This window comes from Balaenoptera ricei, chromosome 16, assembly GCF_028023285.1.
Source record: "Balaenoptera ricei isolate mBalRic1 chromosome 16, mBalRic1.hap2, whole genome shotgun sequence".
Classification (NCBI taxonomy): Eukaryota; Metazoa; Chordata; class Mammalia; order Artiodactyla; family Balaenopteridae; genus Balaenoptera; species Balaenoptera ricei.
In genome coordinates, this window is record NC_082654.1 from 103017244 (window position 1) to 103023670 (window position 6427).

Genomic DNA, 6427 nt, shown 5'->3' on the forward strand with positions numbered 1-6427 from the left:
TTCTCATGGTGACAGTGCCCACTGTGATAGTGCTCATGGTGGCAGTCCGCATGGTGACAGTGGCCATGATGACAGTGCTCATGGTGGCAAGGCCCACGGTAACAGTGCTCATGGTGACAGTGTTCACGATGACAGTGCCCTTGGTGATAGTACCCATGGTAATAGTGCTCACTGTGACAGTGCCCATGGTGATAGTGCTCATGGTGATACTGCTCATGGTAATAGTGCTCATGGTGACACTGCCCATGGTGACAGTGCCCAAGGTGACACTGCCCATAATGACATTTCCCATGGTGACAGTGTTCATGGTGAGAGTTCCCATGGTGACAGTGCCCATGGTGACAGTGGCCATGTTGAAATTGCCCATGGTGACAGTGCTCACGGTGACAGTGCTCATGGTGATAGTGCTTACGGTGATAGTGCTCACGTTGACAGTGTCCTTGGTGATAGTGTTCATAGTAATATTGCTCATGGTGGTAGTCCTTATGGTGATAGTTCGCATGGTGACTGTGCCCATGTTGAAAGTGCCCATGGTGGCAGTGTTCATGGTGACACTGACCATGATGACTATGCTCATGCTGGTGCTATACATGGTTGGAGTTCCCATGGTGAAATTCCTTATGGTGGCACTGCCTATGATGATATTGTTCATGGTGACAGTGTCCACGGTGACAGTGCCTATGGTGACAGGGCACATGGTGACAGTGCCAATGGTGACATTGCTCATGGTGACAGTACCAACAGTGACAGTGCTCATGGTGACAGTGCTCATGGTGACAGTGCCCACGGTGACAATGTCCATGGTGACAGTTCTCACGGTGACACTTCCCATGGTGATAGTGCTCACGGTGATAGTTCTCATGGTGACATTGTCCACGGTGATAGTGCTCATGGTGACAGTGCCCTTGGTGATAGTGATCATGGTGATAGTGCTCATGTAGACATTTCCCATGGTGACAGTGCTCATGTTGACAGTCCCCATGGTGACTGTGCTCATGCTGGCGGTGTATATGGTTGGTGTTACAATGGTGAAATTCCTTATGGTGGCACTGCCCATGATTATAGTGCTCATGGTGACAGTTTCCATGGTGACAGCGCCCATGGTGACAGTGCCCATGGTGACAGTGCCCATGGTGATAGTGCTCATGGTGAGAGTTCCCATGGTGACAGTGCTCATCATGGCAGTGCCCATAGTGACTGTTCCCATGGTGACAGTTCCCATGGTGATAGGGCTCATGGTTACAGTGCTCATGGTGACAGTGAACACGGTGACAGTGCCCGCAGTGACAGTGCTCATGGTGATAGTGCTCATGCTTATAGTGCCCACGGTGATAGTAGTCATGGTGAAAGTGTTCACGGAGATAGTGCTCACGGTGACACTGCCCATGTTGATAGTGGTCACGGTGATAGTGCTCATGGTGACAGTTCCCATGGTTACAGTGCCCATGGTGACAGTTCTCATGGTGACAGTGCTCACGGTGATAGTTCTCACGGTGACAGTGTCCGTGGTGATAGTGCACATGGTGATAGTGCTCATGGTGATAGTGCTCATGGTGACACTGCCCATGGTGACTGTGCTCATGCTGGCGGTGTACATGGTTGGAGTTCCGATGGTGAAATTCCTCATGGTAGCACAGCCCATGATGATAGTGCTCATGGTGACAGTGTCCATGGTGACAGTGCCCATGGTGACATTTCCCATGGTGACAGTGTTCATGGTAAGAGTTTACATGGTGACAGTGCTCATGTTCACAGTGCCCATGGTGACAGTGTCCATGGCCAGCAGTGCCCATGGTGACATTTTCCATGGTGACGGTTCCCAAGGTGACATTGTCCATGGTGACAGTGCCCATGGTTACAGTGCCCATGGTGAAAGTTCCCATGGTGACAGTGCTCAAGGTCACAATGCTCATGGTGACAGTGTCCATGGTGACAGTGCTCATGGTGACAGTGCTCACGGTGATAGTGCCCACAGTGGCAGTGCTCTAGGTGACAGTGCCCATGTTGAACAGTGCTCATGGTGACAGTGCTTATGGTGACAGTGCCCACGGTGACAGAGCAAATGGTGAGAGTGCCCATGGTGACATTTCCCTTTGTGACAGTGCTTATGGTGACAGTGGCCATGGTGACACTGGCCATGGTGACAGTGCTCATGGTGAGAGTTCCCATGGTGACAGTGCTCATATTGACAGTGCCCATGGGGACAATGCTGATGGATACAGTGTCCATGGTGATAGTGCTCCTGGGGACAGTGTAGATGGTTACAGTGCCCATGGTGACATTTTCCACAGTGACAGTGTCCATGGTGAGAGTGCCCATGGAGACAGTGTCCATAGTGACAGTGCCCATGGTGACAGTGCTCATGGTGACACTTCCCATAGTGAACAGTGTCCAGGGTGACATTTCCCATGGAGACAGTGCTCCTGGTGAGAGTTCCCATGCTGACAGTGCTCACGTTGACAGTGCCCATGGTGACCGTTCCCATGTTGACACTTCCCATGGTGATAGTGCTCATGGCGACAGTGCTCATGGTGACAGTGCACATGGTGACATTGCCCACAGTGACAGTGCTCACTGTGATAGTGCTCATGGTGATAGTGCCCATGGTAATAGTGCTCATGGTGACAGTGCCCATGGTGATATTGCTCACCGTGACACTACCTATGGTGATAGTGCACACGGTCATAGTGCTCATGGTGACAGACCCGATGGTGACTATGCTCATGGTGACAGTGCTCATGGTGATAGTGCTCATGGTGACAGTTCGCATGGTGATAGGGCCCATGTTGAAAGTGCCCATGGGGACACTGCTCATGGTGACACTGCCCATGTTGACTGTGCTCACGCTGGCGGTGTACATGGATGGAGTTCCGATGGTGAAATTGCTCATGGTAGCACTGCCCATGATGATAGTGCTCATGGTGACAGTGTCCATGGTGACAGTGCCTATGGTGACAGTGCCCATTTTGATAGTGCTCAGGGTGATGGTGCCCACAGTGACAGTGCTCACGGTGACAGTTCCTATGGTGACAGTGCCCATGATGACAGTGCTCATGGTGACAGTGCCCTTGGTGATAGTACCCTTGTTAATAGTGCTCACGGTGACAGTGCGATGGTGATATTGCTCACAGTGACACTGCCCATGGTGATAGTGCTCACGGTGATAGTGCTCATGGTGACAGTTCCCATGGTGACAGTGCCCACAGTGACAGTGCTCATGGTGACATTGCCCATGGTGACAGTGCTCATGGTGACAGTTCGCATGGAGACAGTGCCCATGGTGACACTGCTCATGGTGACACAGCCCATGGTGACTGTGCTAAAGCTGGTGGTGTACACGGTTGAAGTTCTCATGGTGAAATTCCTCATGGTAGCACTGCCGATGATGATAGTGCTCATGGTGACAGTGTCCATGGTGACAGTGCCTATGGTGACAGTGCCCACGGTGATAGTGCCCACAGTGACAGTGCTCACTGTGACATTTCCTATGGTGACAGTGCTCATGATGACAGTGCTCATGTTGATAGTGCCCACTGTGACAGTGCACACGGTGACAGTGCTCATGGTGACAGTGCCCTTGGTGATAGTGCTCATGGTGATAGTGCTCATAGTGACTTTTCACATGGTGACAGTGCCCAGGTTGAAAGTGCCCATGGTCAGCATACCCATGGTGACAGTGCCCATGGTGACAGTGCCCATGGTGACAGTGCTCATGTTGACATTGCCCATGGTGACCATTCCCATGGTCAACTTTGCCATGGTGATAGTGCTCATGGTGACAGTGCTCATGGTGACAGTGCACATGGTGACAATGCCCACACTGAAAGTGCTCACGGTGATAGTGCTCATGGTGATAATGCCCATTGTAATAGTGCTCATGGTGACAGTGCCCATGGTGATATTGCTCATGGTGACACTACCCATGGTGATAGTGCTCACGGTGATAGTGCTCATGGTGGCACTGCCCGTGATGATAGTGCTCATGGTGATAGTGCTCATGGTAATAGTGCTCATGGTGACACTACCCATGGTGACAGTGCCCATGGTAACACTGCCCATAGTGACATTTCCCATGGTGACAGTGCTCATAGTGAGAGTTCCCATGGTGACACTGCACATGGTGACAGTTCCCATGGTGACAGTGCTCACTGTGACAGTGCTCACTGTGGCAGTGCCAATGGTTACAGTGCGCATGGTGACTGTTCCGATGGTGACAGTTCCCATGGTGATAGTGCTCACCATGATAGTGCCCATGGTGACAGTTCCCATGGATACACTGCCCATGGTGACAGTTCTCATGGTGACAGTGCCCACTGTGATAGTGCTCATGGTGGCAGTCCGCATGGTGACAGTGGCCATGATGACAGTGCTCATGGTGGCAAGGCCCACGGTAACAGTGCTCATGGTGACAGTGTTCACGATGACAGTGCCCTTGGTGATAGTACCCATGGTAATAGTGCTCAATGTGACAGTGCCCATGGTGATAGTGCTCATGGTGATACTGCTCATGGTAATAGTGCTCATGGTGACACTGCCCATGGTGACAGTGCCCAAGGTGACACTGCCCATAATGACATTTCCCATGGTGACAGTGTTCATGGTGAGAGTTCCCATGGTGACAGTGCCCATGGTGACAGTGGCCATGTTGAAATTGCCCATGGTGACAGTGCTCACGGTGACAGTGCTCATGGTGATAGTGCTTACGGTGATAGTGCTGACGTTGACAGTGTCCTTGGTGATAGTGTTCATAGTAATATTGCTCATGGTGGTAGTCCTTATTGTGATAGTTCGCATGGTGACTGTGCCCATGTTGAAAGTGCCCATGGTGGCAGTATTCATGGTGACACTGACCATGATGACTATGCTCATGCTGGTGCTATACATGGTTGGAGTTCCCATGGTGAAATTCCTTATGGTGGCACTGCCTATGATGATATTGTTCATGGTGACAGTGTCCACGGTGACAGTGCCTATGGTGACAGGGCACATGGTGACAGTGCCAATGGTGACATTGCTCATGGTGACAGTACCAACAGTGACAGTGCTCATGGTGACAGTGCTCATGGTGACAGTGCCCACGGTGACAATGTCCATGGTGACAGTTCTCATGGTGACACTTCCCATGGTGATAGTGCTCACGGTGATAGTTCTCATGGTGACATTGTCCACGGTGATAGTGCTCATGGTGACAGTGCCCTTGGTGATAGTGATCATGGTGATAGTGCTCATGTAGACATTTCCCATGGTGACAGTGCTCATGTTGACAGTCCCCATGGTGACTGTGCTCATGCTGGCGGTGTATATGGTTGGTGTTACAATGGTGAAATTCCTTATGGTGGCACTGCCCATGATTATAGTGCTCATGGTGACAGTTTCCATGGTGACAGCGCCCATGGTGACAGTGCCCATGGTGACAGTGCCCATGGTGATAGTGCTCATGGTGAGAGTTCCCATGGTGACAGTGCTCATCATGGCAGTGCCCATAGTGACTGTTCCCATGGTGACAGTTCCCATGGTGATAGGGCTCATGGTTACAGTGCTCATGGTGACAGTGAACACGGTGACAGTGCCCGCAGTGACAGTGCTCATGGTGATAGTGCTCATGCTTATAGTGCCCACGGTGATAGTAGTCATGGTGAAAGTGTTCACGGAGATAGTGCTCACGGTGACACTGCCCATGTTGATAGTGGTCACGGTGATAGTGCTCATGGTGACAGTTCCCATGGTTACAGTGCCCATGGTGACAGTTCTCATGGTGACAGTGCTCACGGTGATAGTTCTCACGGTGACAGTGTCCGTGGTGATAGTGCACATGGTGATAGTGCTCATGGTGATAGTGCTCATGGTGACACTGCCCATGGTGACTGTGCTCATGCTGGCGGTGTACATGGTTGGAGTTCCGATGGTGAAATTCCTCATGGTAGCACAGCCCATGATGATAGTGCTCATGGTGACAGTGTCCATGGTGACAGTGCCCATGGTGACATTTCCCATGGTGACAGTGTTCATGGTAAGAGTTTACATGGTGACAGTGCTCATGTTCACAGTGCCCATGGTGACAGTGTCCATGGCCAACAGTGCCCATGGTGACATTTTCCATGGTGACGGTTCCCAAGGTGACATTGTCCATGGTGACAGTGCCCATGGTTACAGTGCCCATGGTGAAAGTTCCCATGGTGACAGTGCTCAAGGTCACAATGCTCATGGTGACAGTGTCCATGGTGACAGTGCTCATGGTGACAGTGCTCACGGTGATAGTGCCCACAGTGGCAGTGCTCTAGGTGACAGTGCCCATGTTGAACAGTGCTCATGGTGACAGTGCTTATGGTGACAGTGCCCACGGTGACAGAGCAAATGGTGAGAGTGCCCATGGTGACATTTCCCTTTGTGACAGTGCTTATGGTGACAGTGGCCATGGTGACACTGG